This window comes from Eretmochelys imbricata, chromosome 2, assembly GCF_965152235.1.
Source record: "Eretmochelys imbricata isolate rEreImb1 chromosome 2, rEreImb1.hap1, whole genome shotgun sequence".
Classification (NCBI taxonomy): Eukaryota; Metazoa; Chordata; order Testudines; family Cheloniidae; genus Eretmochelys; species Eretmochelys imbricata.
In genome coordinates this window covers 7,226,626-7,249,119 of record NC_135573.1, presented here as the reverse complement: position 1 = coordinate 7,249,119, position 22,494 = coordinate 7,226,626, and the positions used below count along the sequence as shown (strand labels likewise).

The 22,494-nt window shown below is 44.8% G+C and overlaps 1 protein-coding gene across 11 annotated transcripts in view; it reads right to left on the bottom strand.

The window, feature by feature from the left end:
* Positions 1-22,494, bottom strand: part of TSNARE1 (t-SNARE domain containing 1) — a 710,453-nt gene that overhangs the window by 624,933 nt on the left and 63,026 nt on the right. For 10 of the 11 annotated variants that reach the window (XM_077809735.1, XM_077809733.1, XM_077809719.1 and 7 more), the window contains one exon: positions 11,527-11,599. The gene's annotated coding sequence lies outside the window, so the exon portion shown is untranslated. Of the gene's footprint in view, positions 1-11,526; positions 11,600-19,135; positions 19,305-22,494 lie in introns of those variants that run through there. The other variant, XM_077809722.1, reaches the window with a different exon arrangement.

Below are 22,494 nucleotides of genomic sequence, written 5' to 3'. Positions count from 1 at the left end.
TCCTGCTGTGTCATGTAAGCGTGTTCGTGATACACTGGGGTCCACCGTGTCAGAGGCTGCAGAGAAGCCCAGCAGTATAAGCTTGGAGTTATCTGTGTTCATGACCACAAAGACATCATTGTTTTAGTGCCACTAGAGCCATCTCTGTTCAGAACCCTGGTCTGAACCCTAATTGTGAGGCATCTAGGATGCTGGCCAATGTCTCATATGTTTGGAGAGGGAGATTACTTTGGAAACTGTAACAAAACCCACCAACTGCGGCAGGGTCTCGAATAGTCCTGACCTATGTTGGATCTGTGAAATTGTATTGCTTCGTGTGTTGTCTCGGAAGTCAAATGTCTCTTTATCACCTCTCTCTCATCATCTCCATTCCTCCTCCTTTACCCGGCATTTCATCCATTGCTAACTATGAATAACTCATTATTGTGTGGTGGGAGTGCAAATCATCCTTCCCTTACTCAACTATTTGCATACTGCAGTTGTAGTGGATGAGACGAAATGAGACAACAGGGGACGAGAAACGAACAGGCCTGGCTTTAGTCAGGAATGAGCCAATAGCACCAACCAGCAAAGCTATGAAGTACCTAAAAAACATATTCTCCCCTCCTCCTCATAGCTTTAAAACTTGTTTTGTCTCTAGAGGTTTTAAAAACAAATGGATCTGTTTTTGTTAGCCTTACATCAAACAGAAGGAACCCATCAATTTAGTGTTTTCTTGTTTACTTTTTAAATCCAAAGCAAAATATTTCTACAGCTAGAAATGGGAACAAAGTTACAAGTCACATTAATGATCACACAAGAAAAACAGATACAAAGCTACACTACCTCGGGTGTGGTCAGGTTTTCACAGGTGTTGTAATTTCAACAAATTTGTTGTGCTCAGGGAAATGAGGAACTCTACTGGCTAGAACCAGGCAAAATAATATGCATGCTTCCACTCCAGCGTAAGTTTCTGCCCATGCAACTCTCTTCTGGCCAGCAAGACCACTTGTTATTCCAGGCTCCAGATAAAAATAAAGCAAAGCTGTGTTGTGTGCATTTTTAATTCTTTTGACAAAAGCAGGAACAGGTACAAGAAAGAATTCCTGTTCAGTTTATAATAAAAGTAAAGAGCTAAACAGAGATCAATGTTTGTGGCAAAGAACACAGAACAATACTCAGGTGAAACCATTTGACACTTAACAAACCCGATAATAGCATTTCCAAATTTGATTTAACTGTGTGACAGATTTGGAAAGCCATTCAGACTTCAAGATTAATTATGAAAAAATAGAAGCTTTACCCATCTCTGGTCCTATAACTGTTAAGGAGCAGTTCCACGCTGCAAAACAATTCCAAAATGTGTTCAATTTTTTAGAGAGAGAATTGTTTATCCCCTCAATTTCATGAGCCAACTCCTCTGATCACAATCTAACTTTCTCTCCTATCCTTCCATTATAATTAGACAACAAACTAAATGACCTGATTTCCTTATAAATAACTGTCTACCCTACAAGCTGCTCTCCCCTTCCCCTTGTTTTTGGTTGTTTCCCCTCCTTTTCATCCCAGGTCATGATCTGCCTAATTTAGTTTATAAACTTTTCAAGGCTGGCATTTTGCCTTTGTTACTGATGGGCACATCTAGAGCAATCAGCTCTGTAGCAAGCCAAGCATTATTTTCCTTCGGCATTATATACACAATGACAGTGGGCGTATATGGCACCGAGCTACACTGGCACCTCTAATCAAAGAAATTAAGAGATGGGGGAGGAGGAGAACAATAAGATCAGTTCATCCACCTACCCCTGTCAGTACCACACTGTTCTGCTTGTGTTTTCTAATATTTTGTCCAAGCTAGTCGTATACCATCAAAGCAATGGTGCTTCCATCATGTTCTTTAGGAAACTTCTCCAGTCTAACAGCCATTTCTCTTAAGTAGGCTTTCCTGATATTCAACCTTAAGTATTCTTTTGCTCAGTTTTATCCCATTTCTCCTTGCTATAACCCTCTCTCCTATCCCACCCGAATGGATTCCTTTCAAACCTGGGCCTTTGCATCCTTTGAATTATTTGCTCCCCCACCATGACCTGCCCCCTTTGTCATCCTTTGGCCAGTCCCTACATGTTTTGTTCCATCTACTGTAACACACATAACAAACAATGGTCCTATAACCAAAGCTTTCAATGAGCAATGACCTTTGCCAACCGGCAGGACAATCGAACTACTCTGCAAATTATCTGACTTGTCGACCAGGAGGTGGCAAGAATAAGAGACGAAAGCTTCTCCGGAGACAGAGGGAGGATCAGGGAGAAGTGAACTGGCTGAAGATGGGATTTGAGTGCAGCGCTCCTCCGGTTTCATTAACTAGGAAGAAAAGAAAAAGCGCTGGCTGAAGGAAAGCGAAATACCTAACGGCACTAATGGGCCGAGAGCCAGTGAGCAATCAATGGCTGCAATGAAGTGGAGAGCAATGCAATCCAATATAACTAGTTTATATAGCGTCTGACATACAAACTATCAAAAAGCTTCTCCAAGTTAATTTCCCTCTTCCCTCTGCTATTATTTATGGAGGCAAGGGCAGAGGAGAAGAGAGACACTTTCAGATGATATTTGAAAAAAGATGCGGAGCCAGTGAGGCAGGGAGATACAGAAAGGCTGTTCCAGGAAACACGCACTGCAGAGGAGAAGCTCCTGGACCAACCGTTATGGGACACTGTGATGGGACAGAAAGATGGTCACTACTGGATGAGTGGATGGAGATTCTCAGGGTCAACTGGGGAAAGTCCTGTTCCATGGCTCCTTCCCTTGCACACAGTGCCTTTACTGGGGGAAGTTCAGAGGGGGAGAGATATTTGTCATCACCTTATGATGACCTTTACCAGCAGAATAGTTTTTTAAGAAGTACAAGGACTGCCATATAGTTCAGGCTCAAAAATGTCTCCTTCCTTATCAGAACCTACAGTGAACAGTCACAATACATGTGGCCCCAGCTCCGCAAGCCACTCCACACACCACTGGGTGAAGTCCCAGACAAGGCAATGGGGTCCCACCATGCAGCAGACTGCAGGCCTGGAGTCTTCAACAGCAGCATATATATTAAATGCAATAAGTGCATTAATAAGGAAGCACGCTTGAGCACCGATCCAGGAAATGAAAAGGATCCTACACAAGGTTGCTCTGCACATAACTCATATTAAGTTAGATAATTAGGGCTATTATTTTTCGGTGCCCAACTTGAGATAGCTGGTGTCTGCTTTGCAGAGGTGCTGAGCACTCAGAGCTCCTCCTGCAGTCAAAGGGAGTTATGGAAAATCAGATCTGTTATCTCAAGTTAGACTCCCCAACACCGAGTGGCTGATCCTGTGAGGCGCTGCACGTCCTCAAGCAGGGCTGGTTTCAGTGGGAGCCAAGGACAGTTAGCGCCTTGCAGGATCAGGCATTTAATGGTCTCACCAGGAGTCTACATTATTACTTATGTTCACATAGCCAGGTAAGACTGGTGACTGGAATCTCAAATTAAGTTTTTCTTGACTATTTTGTGTGATATGCAAATGTTCAGCCTCAATGCTGCTTTACCATTTTTATTATACATACATACATACACATTCGCACACTCCCTGTTTTAGTTTAAGAGGCAGAAATAGAATAAAAACAATCCCCCCTTCTCTAGCTGGCACGCTGGGGTTGTTTGGCACATCCCAGAAGATTTTTAAATTCAATCCTCTCCATAAACAAAGCCTGCAGCTGCAGGTTCTTATTTGGCAAGGGAGGTTTTTTGTTCACCTTTGTTAACTTCGCTGTGGCTGATGCACAATGCTGTTTTTATGGTAAAAATACCTAGAGCTTGACAACAGGTTTGTTCTAAATGGTGGAAAGAACAAGATTCTTTAATGCCATAGGCTTTTTAGTTAAGTTGTTGCCTATCAGGCTTTTACAATTATTTTCACCCTCCCCCTGCCCCAGGTTATAACTTATCAAGCAACTCCTCCTCACTGAGAACTAGTCACATGTGAAGTTTATTCTGTGTTCATAAAATGCCTAATACAAAGGTGCCCAGATCCCATTTGCAACATCTGGTTGCAAACACAACAGAAAAAATAATAATTTTAAACCTCAGCCCATTTGGGGCAGGGGTCGGAAGTGGACTATCAAACGGTTTGTACACAAATAACAAATGGGCAAAGTAAATTTCTTCCTAATTCGAACAGTTCATGAATGTTGCCCAATTTCCTAAAGAACTCACTTCCACCCTGGATAGTTTTAATCCCAAAGCAGGAGCTGGGGCAGTTATGAGCAAATACAAATAGCAGCTGTCATGAAGGTGAACTTGCAATACCCCTCTGAGAAATAACCGTCACTCACTGATTCACTACTACTTGCTGCAAATGGTGCTTGTGCCTCTCGCTAACAGCTACTGCTTAATCACCCAGCCTTTTCCTTGTATAAGTCACCTCACTTTTTTAAAGCTATTTTCTCACGACAGAATGGAGCCAGTTGAAAGGTGGAAGGGGAAATGAGGAAAATTCCATCAAAACTTCTCAATTTGCATTGAAATTTTGAAATTAAAAAAAAAAAACAACCGATTACTAACGGAAAGGTTGGATTTACCTTCTTTTAAGATGTGATTAGAATCTCTCATATTACACCACAGCTTTCCTGTCTTGTTAGATGGGAAATATCCTTTGGGTTCTGGTTACCATTGGTGTGGAACCCTCAAATATATCTTACAATCCTTTGGCTCCTCTGCTGTGATCTGCAACCACCATTAAATTCTATTCTAGAACTGCACTGAGATATGCAACCATGTGATCCACAACTCAACACCCTGACTACATCACTATCTCACCCCAATTTCTCTCCTTTAGGACAGAAAACTCAAAAAGAGAAGGGGGATTCTCATTTCGTTTCTGTAGTGATCCCAGCTTTGCAGGCAATCAGGTTCAAGGGCTGCTACCCATTCAGCTACTAATCAATTCAGCCGTTCACATCCTTAAAAATAAAAGCAACCCAAAGCCTCTCCTTTCCACACTGCATTAACGGGAGTGTCTGAAGGATCAGTCTCTCTCACAAAAATCCTCACAAGAGTTTGATGCACCAGCTGATAGGAATATGCTGGCTGCTCTCCGAAGCTTGCTCAGAGACCTGCCCTTGTCGAAGGGAAGCCTCCAAAACACATGATAGCCAAAGATTATGGAGGAGGAAAAACTAAGCCTGGCCATGCAGACAGAACAAAATATGCTCATCTATGCTGAGAACTGTCTGCTCCAGACAGCACTGCTAATAACATCTCTCCTGCCACATGCCAGGCTCATGTGCAACTCACACGAAGATTCAAATAGATTTTAAGGCAGCACTAAGATTATCCAGTCTGCCCTCCTCCTGTGAACCACAGGCCAGAGAATTTCACATGGTAATTCCCACCATGGAGGAAATTATGACTTAGGTCACCATACATCGACTGTGGCTTTGAGACCCAGAAGAGAGGATTCCACACCAGGCAATGGAAAAACCTGGATTTTTTATTTTATTTTATTTTTAAACCCTGAATATTTAGTCCAGTTCCAACACCCAAAAATACAGACACATTAAAAAGCAATTTACATGGGGCTAATTCCTCCCCCTTAATCCCAAGTATCCAGACTTGGAGAAGGCAGGGGAGGGGTGGGGAAATGGAGGAAAGGATCCTGTGCCTACCAAGCACAGATGCCACAGCAAGTCCACACTGGCGTAGCAGACCACGGCACAGCAGGAGAAGGCTGGGGAGGAGACATGTTTTCACAGCCTCAGATGTTTTCAAGGCCACAAGATATCATTACAATCTGGTCCAACCACCTGCATAGCACGGGCCATAGCACTTCATTCAGTGATTCCAGCATTGAGCCCACAACGTTTGGGTGAGTTTGACTAGATCTTTTAGACAACGATATCCAAGGTTTGCCATTAGCAATGACAAGCTTTCCATTGTCCTGTATGCCCCTTGCCATTCATCAAAACAAATTCGCCCTTCCCTCAGCACCCCTCTTTTCCCACAGACAGGGATATATAACATGAGAAGTGTCTCTCAAAGCTAATACATGACTTCAGGGAACTCAGAAGCGTACTGAAGAAGAATAATGTCCAAACAATCTTCTCTGAGATCCATCCTGTCCCATGAGCGAAGGGAGAGAGAAGCTTCTGGAAGCGAACCACTGGCTAGGTAAGTGGTGTAGGGCAGAGGGTGTGGGTTCTGTGAAACATTGGTCCACCTTCTATCAGGGCTGTACAGTTTGGAGTGGTTCCCCTTCTACTGAGAGGGAGGCAATCTCCTTGAGGGCAGGCGGCCTAGAGCAATCAGGAGGGCGTTAAACTAATAACAAAAGTGGAGGGTAAAAAGGGGGAACATATGAGAACTTATTTATTACACACCAAAATCAAGATGTTGTGAAAAAAAACTAACCAACAAACCAAAAGTCAGGAAGAGAAATAATTCTTTAATTGCCTATACATCACTGCTAGGAGCCTGGGTAATAAACAAGAGGAATTGGAATTAATCATTTATGAGCATAAATTCAATCTAGTTGGTATTACTGGAATGTGGTGGGATGATGTGCATGAATGGAATGTTACAATCAATGGTTATAACTATTTAGGAAGGACTGAGTGGGCAAAAGGGGAGGGGGAGTGGCACTCTATGTCCAATATGGCATTACCTGTTTCCGAGTCACTAATAACACAGCAGAAAATTATCTTGAATGCTTCATGGATCGACCTCCTAGCAGACAAAGCACAAGATGGGATACTAGTTGGTGTTAGCTACAGACCAACGAATCACCCCAGAGAACAGGATGACCAGCTCCTTTACATTTTACCTCCAACGTTGCAGAGATAATCTCATTCAGCACACTGAGGCAGGCACCTCTGTGCTCACCTGCACCCTCTGCTGCAACAGCAGTTTACACTACCTCCCAGAGCGGAGGCATCAAAGCTTATACTCAAACAAGGACGTTTTTAAGCCACAATAATTTTGAGCTCTGCCAGAAACAGCGGGAAGTCTAAAATAAAGTTACCCAAATGAGAAAGCGAGTCATCCAAGCTGGTGCAGAACGACGTGGCATTTTCCAGCTTCCAGATGGTTATTTCAAAGAATTAAGAGAGAAAATATTTTAAAAAGAGATACAATTTAGACAGCTTATGGCAGCATCTCCTTAAAGGCCAGAGAGAATTAGAACAGTGAAGAGAAGTCCTACCAAACTGGACAGTCAAGTCCATTTTGTTCGCTCTCCAGACATTTTTGTTAGGAATGGTCCCACACTTATTCCCAGGGGGATGGTGATCATTTTATTTAACTGCAATTATGCATGTTTAAAACACAGGGAAGCACATCGCAGAAACTAGGCGCAGAAGAGGGAACGCAGCAACACACAATTCGGCCATTTGGTGGCATCACATTTTTAATTAAAAATATCCCAAGGAATATTGTAAAGAACACAATATCGGCAAGCACCAACATGCACCCAAAGATCCTACAGTGCTTTTGAAATACCGTCTAGGGAACTAGTCCCACGAAGAGTGGGAATATACTGGCCAGCTCTGAGGATGTAGCAGTGGTGACAGAGGAATGATCTGGTGGTTAAAACTGCGAGTCAGGAAGTTTGAGTTCTGTGACAGAGCTGCTGTATGATTTGGCGCAAGAAACCTTTCCATTCCTTAGTTGTCCTATCTATAAAAGAGAGATTCTGATACTACCTCACCAGCCATGACTGTGAGTGGCTTAATTCACAAACACACACAAAGATCATTTGTTAGTCTCTAAGGTGCCACAAGTCCTCCTTTTCTTTTTGCGGATACAAACTAACACGGCTGCTACTCTGAAAAAGAGATCAGAGAATGTTGATAAAAAGATGACATGTCTCCCCATGACAAGCACTAACATGAAACACATGGCAATGAGGTCAGATGCAGAGCATGGCTTTTGTCTCAAGTTTTTCATTTACTTTAGCATGCTCTGGAAGAGGGCAATATTTTGAGCATGCTGCAGTAAAACATGAACTCCGTGCCAGCATGCTTCAGTCTAAAAGAGGTAAGAGCAGCTAGTACACAACCTACAAAAGAACATAAGAACGGCCACACTGGGTCAGACCAAAGGTCCATCTAGCTCAGTATCCTGTCTTCCAACAGTGGCCAAAGCCAGGTGCCCTAGGGCGAATGAACAGAACAGGTAATCATTGAGTGATCCATCCCCATCGCCCATTCCCAACTTCTAGCAAACAGAGGCTAGGGACACCATCCCCGCCCATCCCAGCTAATAGCTAATGGACCTATCCTCCATGAATTTATCTAGTTCTTTTTTGAACCGTGTTATAGTCTTGGCCTTCACAACATCCTCTGGCAATGAGTTCCACAGGTTGACTGTGCGTTGTGTGAAGAAATACTTCCTTTTGTTTGTTTTAAACCTGATGCCTATTAATTTCATTGGGTGATCCCTAGTTCTTGTACCATTCCTTTGGTAATGTATCAAAGTTAAAAAGAAAACAAGTTTGAAGTCTATCACCAGGGTAAGCATCACACAATGCAGCTGTGTGGAAGAAAGCTACAAATCCCACTGCAAAGCAGACTGACACTCATCTGGCTTAATCAGAGGTCACTCTGTGTCAGTCCCAGGTCGGGCAAGGTTACCAGTATGGCGACCTAAACCCTGCTGAATTAGGTAGGATTCAAAGGGACACCATCAACTCAGATTTAGATATATTCAGAATCCCTGAACCACGAGACATCTTTCTATTTTGAATCTTTAGTTTTGCTCTGAAGGGTGTTTTCAGCAGGTAAACATCCAAGCAGGGGTTGTCAAGAGACAGTCTCAAACTATAGGGGCATGCTGCTCCTGAGGGGCATGCTGAATCCTGGCTGCTGCCCCCTGCAGAGCCCTGGGCAGAGGCAAAGCCATGGATGAGAACACCCTCAGCCTTTGAGCAACTCCCCTCCCACCTCCAAACAACCTCCCACAAGTTCCTGTATGCATTCCTCATGTCCTTGACCCACTGAGTGGATGGCTGAACCTTGAACATGGCTTCCACTGCAATGCCCAGAGCAGACAGGCACAGTGTGAGCAGCAAGGATCAGAATGTGCTCAGATACCATAGAAATGGGCACACAACAGGATGGGTAAACAAGCCCTCTCAGGGCACACGATACTACACACAACTGCAGTCTGTGCAGACAGGCTGTCACATTTAACATCACATCAGCCTAGTGTAGGTAAACCACGGCCCAATCCCAGTTGACATGACGCACAGAATTTAAAGGTAGAAGGGACCATTACGATCACCTAGTCCAACCTCCTGTATAACGCAGACCGGGGAATTTCACCCAGTGATTCTTGCATCAAGCCCATAATGTCTGGTCAAGTTGCAGCATACTGATTTAATGACTCCAAGCAATGGAGGCTCCAGCACATCCCTAGATAAACTGCTCCAATGGTTAATTCCCTTGACTGCTAAAAGTCTGCAATGTTAAACACAATGTGCTTGTCTACAGCGAGTGCAAAGGGGTTAGTTACAACTCCTCAAGGCCACATTCCAGCATGACCTAGTTTTCAATCCTCAGCCTGCAAAGGAAATTTTGTACCAAAACAAGTCAGAACTGGAGAATTACCAACCCAGTGGGAGAGCCCACACAGGGAAATTTGTTTTTCAGGGGTAGCTAGTTACACAACAAAAGGGAAAGTGATTTGTACATCTCTTGCCGGGACAGGCTGCGATCTGACGCTTTTTAATGCTAGATCTTTACATTTGTTTTTTAGGCAAAATTGGTGCTAGGAGGACAGCCCTGGACAGTGAAATTCTCTATCCACAGAGGAGGAGCAACAACATTGCAAGCTTCCCTTACCCTGACCAGCCAACCTGGATAGACCAGGGAGCTGAAGTCTCCATGCCCATTAGCGTTCATACAGAACAGAGCCACTTTCCTGATCTCAAAGCAGGAGTCCGTCTACAGCTCCCACATCCCTGCTGTAAAGTTGCAGAAAATAGAGTGCCACCGACAAACTGACTAAGAGTCCTAAAACAAACCCTAAAATAACCCAAACCTGCACACACTTCCCAAGGAACAAAGAAAGGCAAACCAAGGCCGCAGAGCAGTGTGATTGGTAAAGGGTCACAAGCTCTCAGGTCAGATAGTGAACAAATCATTTACATTAAAGTTAAGACTGGATTCAAGCTGCAAAAACAGCCATTCAAAACCCTACTCTCCCTCCTATCAATGCTGGAGTTATGGGATTTAACTCTGAAACACACAGTTACTAGCCCAAGCTACTTAACGAAAAAGGCAGCTATGTAAATCAAGGGCTGCCTCCTACAACTTGAAGTGTAGGAATTCTGGAAGCAAGGGAGAACAAAGCAGCGATTATAGGAAAAGTTATGTACACACTGAATGCATCTTTGCTTGTGCTCCCTCGGCCAAGAATGGAGTTATTCATTGTGAAATGCGCTGGTGAAGCAGATGGCAAGTGCCCAGCCAGGTAACTTTAGCAAGCACGCAGTCTTCCAGTGTTAGGATAGTGGTTTGAACACACTGGAGTGGCATGGACCTAGGAAGTGCAAGTCGACACACCTGCAGAGCCACAGACCATAAATCAGGGCATCTCTTAGAGCACTTTACACGTAAGTTTCCATTTCACAACACACTTAAGCCCAATGGCAAAACTTTTCACACAGGGGTAACTTAATTGTTCACCCACAAAGTCTATATTTGAGTGACCTGACTTTCAGAGTTCCTGAGCACCTGTAGCTCCAGCTGATTTTAGGTGCTCAGCTTCAAGCAACCGAATTTCAAAACATTGGCCGATGGACATACATTACCAATGAAATGCAGCGGAAGGAATCAGCCAGCTAGTGTAAAAAACATTTGGAAATGCATATGGAAACACATCCTGTAGAATACACCCTCTGGGACAAGACTAAAATGCACTCTGAACAAGATTCATCTCCACTCTGGGGCAGACTAAGACAGGATCTATGAGATGCACGTCCTACAGGCAGAGCCCACACCAGGATCAGTAGGCAGGGGTGCTGCATTTGACCCACTTCTGCTAGCTAGTGACCTGTAGGGTGGGGTGGGGTGGGCTATGTCAGGTGGTAGGGACAACAAGAATGCAGGAGTAGGAGGGAGACAAGTATGGCTGAGAGTCTGGTCAGACTGAGTAAACTGGTGTTTTTTTCATAACGTTAACTAACATGATTTGAAATGCCACTTAGTTTAGACACAGCTTAACATCTTCAAAATAACATTACCTGGAGCCTGTGGGGAGCCTTGCAGGGAACAGAACGCCTGCCTGGACAGACCTTGTTTCGGAGCCTAATATTTCAACAGACCACAGCCCCATTGTGCAAACCCTGAGCCAAAGAGAGAGTGCTGTGCCTCTAAATATGCATGATGAAGAACCAAAACCAACCCATCCTTTATGGCCAAATGTGCAAGATGTTCGTGACTGTGCAACCAGTGTCCAAGATTTCCACCACCTCCCAACTCACTCCAACCTCGCCAACCATAGACAAGACCTTTCCCCCTTACCTTATATTGGAAACACGGTCCTGTAGAGTTGCTTTTATTCTGTTCTCCCCGTCAGACAAGAATCCTGTGCAATCTGGAACGAAAGACAGAGATTGCTGAGTGGTGTTGGGGTGGAGGGAAATATGCCACGTTCCCTGCTTTCAGACAGATACTTTCACAGCTGCTCTATGTCTTTGACTTCTGGATTCCAGGAACATCTCATGTACTTTGGGCTGCAGATCACGACTGAGCACAAAACCAAGCAACACTTATCGCTCACATCACACGTTACACACATTAATCAGAACTTCTCTGAGATAATGAGGGTTATCCTCATTTTAAAGATAAGGAAACAAACGAAGGAGTTAAGGGATTTAGAAATCTTCCAGATTACCAGGTGTATTTATGTATTGAGGGGTGAGGGACAAAACTCAAGTGATTTCTTGACTTCCACCAATCGCTTTTAAGGAAGGGCCTGGTTTCTTTAGGGCCTCAATCCTGCCAGGTACTGACCATGGTGGCCCTGGTGCAGCACTTCAGAACATGTGTAGCTTTAAGCATGTGAATAGTCCCATTGGATCATGCCCCAGATGATTCCCACTATAAGCACTGGCCAAGGTTTTTTGGCACCTTACCAGGACTTCAGTTCTCTCTCATCCAAACAATGGAACCTTCAGCAGCACAAAACCACTAATGCTGGTGGGGTGCTCATAAAGAAGGAAAGGCACTATCTAATCAACCACTCGGAAGGTCTCCCACCAGATTCTCCTGTGGTCTCGTATCAGCCAGGTACTGACCAGTTTCTGAGAGTTCCAATAGCGTGCTGCGGCTACATGCTGCCAACACTTTTATCCTCAAGCAAATGGACTACAATAGATGGCCTTTTGCATCAGTAAACAGAGGGTCCTTAACATGCCACGGTCCCTTGCAATAGCTGTAAGAACTATTTTTCATGGATTTAATTGGAAAATACTAATAAATGCCTTTGCCCGTTAGCCATCAATCTGTTATCAGAAATGAAAAGTCTTTACGTGATAACTATCCCAATTCCCATGTTTGATTAATAATGAATAGCAATGTCCTTTACTTATTCAAATCCAAAGCTTAGTGTTTTGCAACATCTTTGGTGATTCTGGTCCATATACTGAACAACCTCCCCAAGTCCAATGCTCTTTCCATTTTAAATTTTACAGTAATCAATACCACACTAGCTTATATTTATATAAACTCACATACACACACACACACACTCTGAAGGCAGCTCCCTGCTAGCACCAGCGCAGAAGTTAGGACAGCCTAGTATGGTGTCGCCACCCTTACTTCTGCACTGCTGACTGCAGAGCTGGGCCCTCAGTCAGCAGCCGTCACTCTCTGGCTGCCCAGCTCTGAAGTCAGCACAGAAGTAAAGGTGGCAATACCATGACCCCCCTAAAATAACATTGTGTGGACCTCCCACACACAACTCCCTTTTGGGTCGGGACCCCAATTTGAGAAACGCTGGTCTTCTGGATAGTATAGGGTAAAAGCACACGAAAGACCAGATTTCATGGTTCCTGACACATTTTTCATGGCCACAAATTTGGTAGGGCCCTAGTCATGAGTAACCGATGCTATTCGTGATTGGCACAGCCGAGGCCTCATCCTGGCAGATGTCTATTCTCATCTCCCTGGAGCTATGTGCTGCAGTCAACACTGTTGTCCACCAGACACTGCTGTTTTGCCTTACAGTGGTAGCAGGGGTAACATGGGAATGTGCTAACATGGTTTGAGTCCTTCCTGGCGGGACATACCTAAGGAGTAAAGATGGGAAACGGCACCCACACCACAATCCTTTCTCCGGTCCTATTCCACATCTACATGCAGCCAGTCGGAGAACTAGTCAGACAAGATAGACTCAGCTGCCAGGAATGTGCAGGGGACACATAGTTTATTTCTCACTACACATAACCCCAGTACCCCCAGCATGGCCCAGTTGGATGAGATAAGCTCATGGATGATGAAAAACAGCTTGTTGAGGATGAATCCAACCAAGACAGAAGGGATACTGGTGGGCAAAGGAAAGCATTTTGAACAGTTTGCGGCCACTGTGTAGTCTCCTTCGGTTGAAGATACACATCCACAAATGGTCCATTCAGGCCATAACTTCTGAGTTCTCCTGTAATCCTTCACCGATACTAGACATTCTCAAAGCAACATCTGCTAATCATGCTTTCTATCATCTCCCATTGGCTAGGAAACTTCACCTCCTCCTGGGAAAGGATGACCTGGCCTCACGTATACGCACTTTTGTCACCTCCCATCTGGACTCCAGCAATGTTACAAATCTAGGCATGTGGTTATCAGCCCTCAGAAAACTCCAACTAGTACAGAATACTGCAGCATATCTGCTCAGCAACACTGGATGCCATGAGTACACCATACCTGTCCTGCGCTCACTAAACTGGCTTGCCATAGAACAGTGAGTCATGGTCTCAGTCCTTTAGCTTCAAAATGGACCAATGGAGTGGGCCCAGCATACCTAAAAGATTACCTGACGCTCCAGGGTAAAAACCACAGGCAAAAACTTTGCTCCTCAGACAATGGAACCTTCCAACGTAAGGGTAAAGCTCATCTGTGCAGGAGACAGAACTTTCTCAGGGACTGGTTCAAGACTATGGAACAAACTCACGAGAAAACAGGCCCAGACAAATGTCCCCACCTTCTTCTCCAAGGCACGCTTCACCAACCTGCCTTCTCTAACACACGAGAGCAGATACATTTAAAATGAAAACCCAACTAACCCAAACAAAACACTCCCCTGCACACACAACTCTCCCCTTCATGAAAAGATGAGAGAGAGAACAAGCCACCCACAACAGATGTTAGTCACATTGCTTAATTTGCAACTGGAAGATGCCCACATAGACAGTGATGAGAATAGGATAAGAGCTAGTATATTATACAACAGAAGCCTTAAGAGCTCAGCCTAGTAAGAGGGTCAGACATGAAAGGGAAGGGGCGGGGGGCGGCCAAGAGGGTAGAAATCGCAAGTGCAGTTTAATTAATGAAATACAGGATGTTGGTAATTCCCAAGCAGAGTGAGTTATACAGAGTCCTTGAAAGGAGAGATCACCCTGGGACCCTAATAGGATAGAAGTAAATACATTTTTTGAAAGGGACAGGTCTGATTTTCAAAAGTGCTGAGCACCCACAATCCCAGCTGACAATAGTAAGGGCTGTGGATGCCCATCAGCTCTGAAAAGTCAGGCTCAAAGAACTTGTTAGGGCAGGATGCAATGGAGGCATCTTACTGAGAGTCACAAAAAGGACAAAACACTTTAAGAACAGCAGACCGAATCCTCTGCTGGATTACAGCAGACCAGCTCTACTGACGACAACAGAGCTATGATGAACTTACACCGGCGGAGAATCTGCGCCTATCCGCAGTGACACATGCTGGGACGGCAACGAGAAAGAGGGTCAATCCTCATGCTTCAGGGTCTACGTGGCTCACCAGCTGACGGCCAGAAAGAAATCATCCATGTTCGGAACCCAAGGTATATTCACCCAGTTAGCAGAGGAGTATTATGGGTCTAGGCTTCACCTGAAGCCTCCAGTCACTGGAGGAGACAGGATATCAATCTCTGTTGGTAGAGGAATTGTCACTGCATTCAGAAAAACAAAAGTAGCTGATGCATTTCAAAGATCAGGCCACACTGAAGTCACTGGTGCAAAAATCCTCAAGGTCTTGGTAATGATGATGTAGTTTTATGAGCAGTTCTCCTGCTGAGTTATGTGCTTGACCCACAGGAAGTGGGCAGCTTTCCTTTATCCCCTCCCTTATAAATGAAAATGCCATTCAGACTCACAGAAACACAATACTAATAGAGAAGTCACACAAGGGGGACACAGCTTCCTCCTTGATTAGTCAGACCATGTTCAACAAGGGTGCCGTCTAGAATATTACCTGGTGTGTTCTACTGGAATTCTCCTGACTTGCCACAAGAGCCATGCCTGGCAGAAATATAGCAACCCTCCTCACACGTAAGTTGCCTCTGGGGCACACACAGACACACTGCCAAGATATGTAAAATGTAAGATGTAAAATATAGCGATATGTAAGATGTAAAATATAGCGATTTTTACCTGTGTCAATAACAACACCTTCGATTACTGAAGAAAGGAATTTTAAAAATCTATTTGAATTTCCACTGCCTACCACAGGTACTTATCTGGCCCCCATAACAGGATCATCTGAGCACCTCACAGTCTTGAATGTATTTATCCTCACAAGACCCCTTTGAGGCAGGGCAGTGCTATTATCCCCATGTTACAGTTGAAGAACTGGGGCACAAAGAGGTTAAGTGTCTTGCCCAAGGTCTCCCAGGAAGTCTGTGGCAAAGCAGGGACTTGAACCCAGATATGACGTTTCCAAGGGCTACCCAGGGTTATAAGGCACCTCGCTACCACCTGCCCTGACTGTGAGGAAGGCTTGCCTGTGCCTGATGAGTGTTAGCTCCCTGGCTCTACCAGCCACAAACACAGTTTGAGCCTAGGGTCCCAGAGTTAGATGAAGTGACTAGACTGCCCAGACCCAGGTGGCTTGGAAGCATGTGGGATCCAACGGAGTAGTGACCATACACTGGGGCGCAGGGCCAGGTTGTAACACTGATCCCCAAGAACAGAACACCACCATTGCATGCAATTGGCCAGACTATGCCTACCCTTTCACCCTCTGCAACTCCAGCAGACATCATTAGCACTGTGGGAGCAAGAGTCAGGGCACATACTGGCTCATGGCACTTAACTTCAAGACACTCAATCTCCAGCTATGAATCACTTGTTCACAAACTATTTACACCTCCTACCAGTGTTTTCCTCAAGAATTGAAATTAGGTGGTGGTGTTCAAATTTATGGGGGGGTGGAGGGGGAAAGAGGGGTGAGACCATGAGGGTGAAGGTGGGCTGTATGGCACCATAGTAAAAAACTGAAAAATGTTTCATGACCATTTTATTAGATTTTAAAATCACCACGCAAATTAAAATTGGCTACTCAAGCCTTCTATGGAGCACAACATCTACATCCTTCTTGGTTTCTTGTTATAATTTTGCACAATTCTGTTAATGAACTTCTTGAATGCAATGCATTCATCTTTGGTGGCTTCTCGTGTGTCCGGTACTTCCATTCCTTGAATTGATATGCTCATTAGTTCATTCACATGATCAGGCAGAAGGAGACTTCTTTCAAAACACAAATTCTACTCAGTGATGAAAAAGAACACTCAAGTGTAGCTGTTGTGACTGGGAGTAGCAAGAGATGAATTCCTACTTCTTTCAGCCCAGGAAACAGAGCATAAAGATCGGGTCGAGCCACTAGTGATGATAAAAAGGAAGTTGAAGTCAAATGTTCATTCATTCGTCGTATGATATTCCACTCTGGGTTCAAATTCTCTATTCTGTCCTGAGCACATGGCAGCCCCATTGCTGGTAGTGCCTCACTCCACTCAACTGTCGGTGTTTTACAGAATCATAGAATATCAGGGTTGGAAGGGACCTCAGGAGGTCATCTAGTCCAACCCCCTGCTCAAAGCAGGACCAATCCCCAATTTTTGCCCCAGATCCCAAAATGGCCCCCTCAAGGATTGAACTCACAACCCTGGGTTTAGCAGGCCAATGCTCAAACCACTGAGCTATCCCTCCCCCCAAAAGACAGGGATCTGTAAAAGCTATGTAGAGGTTGAGTAGAATCTAGAAGTCGCTGTTGTAGATTTTTAAGAATCAAGTCTGTGTACTTTTTCAGTTGTCTTAACAAACACTTCTTGTCCTCTTCACTTAAGGATTCAATATAAATGCCTTCATTAGTCAACTTCTGGACTGAAGTCTTTCCTTCTTCCAGTACTTTTTCAATAGATAGCTCTCTGATTGATCCAAATGTAGCTTCTATTGCTGGACAAAGATCTACTACTGTTGTAGCAGATGCCTGGATGGCATTGTTTAATGACCCAAGTGGTTTCAACAGTAGACTTACAAGAGAGAGAATGGCAATAGTCTTCTCTGAACATAGTAGCAAAAGTAATCCACCAGCCCCACTACTTAGATCCATCCCATCTTGGTAAATACTTTCCAGAGCCAGTAATAATGGCTGGAGTAATTTTAAGGCAACAGCCAAGGATCACTCATGAGAAAGCCAGAGGATTTTCCCAGGTTGGACTAATTTGAACTGCAGTCCCAGTGTATCTTCTATATTTTCCAAGATATTCAGTCTTCTGGAATCTTGCTGAAAAAAGAATATAATGAATACATTAAATTTATAGCTTTTTTAATGTCTTTTGAAGAGTCTGCAGCTCGTACTAATGCTAGTTGGAGTAGACAGCCTCTGCAGTGTGTATAGGAGAGACTAGGCTTACATTTTTCTCTGAGCAAAGCTTGTGCTCCACAATGTCTTCCAGAGAAGTTTGCAGCTCCATCAAATGCACAAGCAGCCATCTGTCAGGGGTCCAGCTGACAAGCATTTAACTCTTCTAAGATGTGGGTTGTCACAGATGCAGCCAATCAGTCTTCTATAACTTGAACATCTAGAAATGCATGTACTGGCCTACCACTGACATCAAGATAACGTACACAATGACTTAATACTTGATGACCATTTGCATTGGTGCATTCATCAGCCATGTATGCAAATTTTTTGAATGTGGTGAGAGAGTTCTTCACTTTTTCAACTGTTGAGTTTTTCACTGTTGCACCACATACATCTAGCCAGTCAGTTGAGTTTCTTGCAGAAAGATAGTGAGCATTTGCTGGTCTTGTTTGAAATCAGTGTTCAACTTCAGGATGAACAAGTGACAATGCACTTAACATTGGCCTCCAGTTTGTAGTGTGTGGTATCTCTTGCCTAAATAGTGTGACAGGGTCGGGCCAGATGGCTACAAAAGAGTAATAGAAGGCAGATATATTAGCCCCAAGCTAAGTAGGTCCCTTTTCCCTGGGTAAGGTAACAGGGAAGGTTCCAGAACAATCAGGAACCTTCTGGACGACAATTAAGACAGGCTGATTAGCCTGCAGCCAATCAAGAAGCTGCTAGAATCAATTAAGGCAGGCTAATCAGGGCACCTGGGTTTTAAATAGGAGCTCACTTCAGTTTGTGGTGTGTGTGTGTGAGGAGCTGGAAGCAAGAGGCACTAGGAGCTGAGAGTGAGAACGCGGACTGTTGGAGGACTGAGGTGTACAAGCAGTATCAGACACCAGGAGGAAGGTCCTATGGTGAGGATAAAGAAGGTGTTGAGAGGAGGCCATGGGAAAGTAGCCCAGGGAGTTGTAGCTGTCGCACAGCTGTTCCAGGAGGCACTCTAGAGAGCTGCTTTCCACAGGGCTCTGGGCTGGAACCCGGAGTAGAGGGGGGCCCGGGTCCCCCCAAATCCTCCCAACTCCTGGTCAGACACAGGAGGAGTCGACCTGGACTGTGGGTTCAGAAAAACGGCCAAGCTGCGGGCTACCGTGAAGCTCCAAGGCGAGCAAATCCGCCAATAAGTGCAAAACCCACCAAGGTAGAGCAGGAACTTTGTCACAATAGAAAGTATGATGCCACAGCCATGTTTGTTTGCATGAACTATGCTGTGTCTCCAGCATTCTTAACAGCCTCATTAACACTCACCTGTGTTGTCCTTGGTCAGTGGAAACTCAGAGTTCAGAGGTGCTTTCATATGAGTTCACCTCCCAGGTGGGGGGCAAGAAGGCACCTTGCTCGTTCCTCCAGCTGCTCACTGTTCGCTCTGGCCACTGTTTTTTGTTGTGCCACCGTTCACTCCATTGCTCTGCTGCCACCTGCAACTGTGACCTCTGCGACCTGGTCTCTTGAGGTTCTACCCAGCTCTCAAGTGATTTCAGCTGAGCTCTCAGCGGGGGAACCTCCCTGCTAGTGCAGGCTGGGCCGTCTCTTCCACAGAAACACTGTCCCACAGCAGGTCTAAGCACTTAGACCTGATTATCAGTGATTTCAGCTGTAGTGATCACTTAACACAACAAAAGACTATCTATGGAGCCTAATCAGTTCTGTCTTTAAACAGTGGAGAGGGACAGGTCAAATCGTACTTGTGATCAGGCAGACCATCAAGCAAAACACCTGCCCCCACCCTCTCTCTTGATGCCCTCAATCAGCACAGGCTAAGTACAATTCTACTGCCCTTTACTCATACAATAAGAACAACAACATTTCTTTCCCCCCCCCCTGCATTCAAATGATTTGTAACCCAACCCCAGCCAAAATCTATCACTTGGGCAACACAGCTCTATTTGGTGGATACCTAGGTAGGTTAGGCGTGAGTGTAAATACAATCTGGTCCTGAAGCCTTTCCCCCCAACCCCCAGCTCATCACTAGCTGTCAGGGAGAGCTCATTTAGACTTTGTTAACAAATCATAATTTGAAAGTATTAGGTTGGCCAACATCACCGAAATGAATGCACTGACATGGTCATAAAAAACAACAGCTGTATAAGGAAGCTAGTCGATGTTCATACTTTTCAAATCTATTACACTTTTTCAGATACACGTATTTTATGATACACATTATATGCTTTTAAAGTGTGTATTAATGTTTCAGTTTCCATTCAAAATTTCCAAACAATCACTAAATTGGCAACACTGCATGTAACTAGTTCACAAAACTGGGGGGGAGGAGTGTTGGGGAAATTCGGGGTGGGGGGTAAACACCCCCATGGGGGGGTGTAGGGAAATCCCTGCCTCCTACCCTTACATTCCTCCCCTCATTTCACTTTCACGCCCCAGCAGCTGGCTGGTATACAGGCCCTCTCTGGCACCTCAATGACCCTGCTATGCTGACCAAATTTTCTTTCACACTGCTGTTGGAGTCTCTAAAACAGATTGTTCCAGGTACGTTCACTGTCCACAGGGTTGAGAATTCCTCCAGGTTAGCTCATGGTATCATGCCCTCTACAACAAGCATGGGACTATTCCAGATACTTTCTGGCTCAGTGCGCTCAGCTTCCCACACTCGGGACCTATATTTCTGGGGTGGGACTGGAGGTGTGAGTAGTGGTTACGCTATTTCCACAAACAATTACCTCTTCCAGTTTGAGATCAAGGCACCCCCATCACCATCGTAGCCAGACACCCATTTCATCAGTCTACCTTGGGATGTTAAAGGGTTCACATAACTCAGAGGAGAATTTACCCTACTGCCAAAAGAGCCCCATCAATGGCTTGGTAAGACATAACCACCTTTTGTCCTCAACCATCAATATGGCAGTGCCTAGCCACTCTCAGGTCAGCACGTTATCTATGACTGAGACAGATGCAGTGGGCAGGGAGATAGCAGGAGTGCCCATAATAGGAGTTACAGGCCAAGGCTAGCAGACTGTGCAATGCCACAGCTCTAAGGGAAGAGAAGAAAGAAGGGCATCTTCACTTCCACCACAGCATCTGCACAGACATGATCAGAAGCAGCATTCCAACCAGGTCATTCCTACCAGCCTCGGCTTCAGCACAGAGTCAAGCATATCACATTAGGAGGATTCTAGTCCATGCCAGGGATAAGATCACTTGGAATCAGGTTGGACTGTCAACTTGGTCAGGGGATCAAAACTCCACCTAGGGGGAAACAACGGCAGATGGACATCTAAATGTTCCAGCCCTACCTACAATGATAATATAAAAGCTGTATTGCCAGCCTTGAGTCTGGTACTGTGGTACAGTCTCATATCATCAATATCTTACTGGAATCTATTTTTCAGTACTGATACTTTTGCAGTATTTTTACTTGGGGTGCGTAAATACAACAATAAGGCACACATGTTGTCCTGCATGCCCAAAGATGACCCTGACGATTGTATTAGGTCTTGTGAGTATGGATGAGGCTAAAAAAGCCAACGGGTGAGTGGCAGTCATTTCTGCAGGAAGTGCATAGGTAGCTTGATGCCGAAGAAGAGATTATAATCTGTGCCTGCTGAGTCCGCCACTGTTTACGATTCAGCCTCTGTGCCTCAAGAGCCATACAGCGATTAATCTCCAACTGGGGAACCCCACTGTTGACTACTGCTCGCCAGCATGGTCAATCTGTTGCTGCCAACTCCCAGCTGCCAACTCCAATGTTGCACCATTTCAAGGGATGCTTCAGTGTGTCCTTAAAGTGTTTCTTCTAGCCGCCGCACATGCGGTTGCCCACTTTCAGTTCCCCATGCAGCAACTGCTTTGGCATTCAGGTGTTGGCCATCCTCAACACATGGCCAGCCCAAAGTCACGGGGGTGCGATGAGCACGGCTTTGATCCCTGGGACGTAACTAAGCTCCAGAACCTCGTTAGTGGTAACTTTATCCTGTTATTTGATGCAGAACATGGCACGCAGATGTAGTAAATTGAATTTATCTAGAAGCTTAATGTGATGCCTGTCCCAGGTCCAGGTCTCACACCCATGTAAGTTGGACAGCACAACGTATAGACTTTTAGATTGGTTTGAAGCTTAATACCATGTTGCTGCCAACTCAGTCTGATAGTCTGCCAAGCAACAAACTGGCTTTGTTGATACTACTTGTCAGCGCCTTGTCTGTAGTATCATCATTTGACAATACACTGACAAGACAGCAGAAGCCTATAACTGCACTCAGCTGTGTGTTGCTAATGGCGATTTTCAGTTTTGTGTAGGGTTTCCCTGGCACAGGTTAATACATGATCTTTCTCTTTTTCAGATTGATTGTCAGCCTATCCCTTCTGCAGACTCTGAGAATCGGTGCATAATCAGTTGTATCTCTTCTACATACAACCAAGGCACACTAGAAAGGCAGAGCAAGTGCAACAACTCTGGATGACAGAAAGAAGGGGGGGAGGAGCCACTTATCTAAGACATGAAAACAAATAGATACATGAGTGACTGTGTTCTCTGCCATAGGTTTTACTGAGACAGCAACAGACAGCTCTGACCACCACAGGACCACAGAAATCAGAGGCAAGAAAGAACAGCTACATCATCATGTTAACTATCACCCCCTGCCAGAAGCATT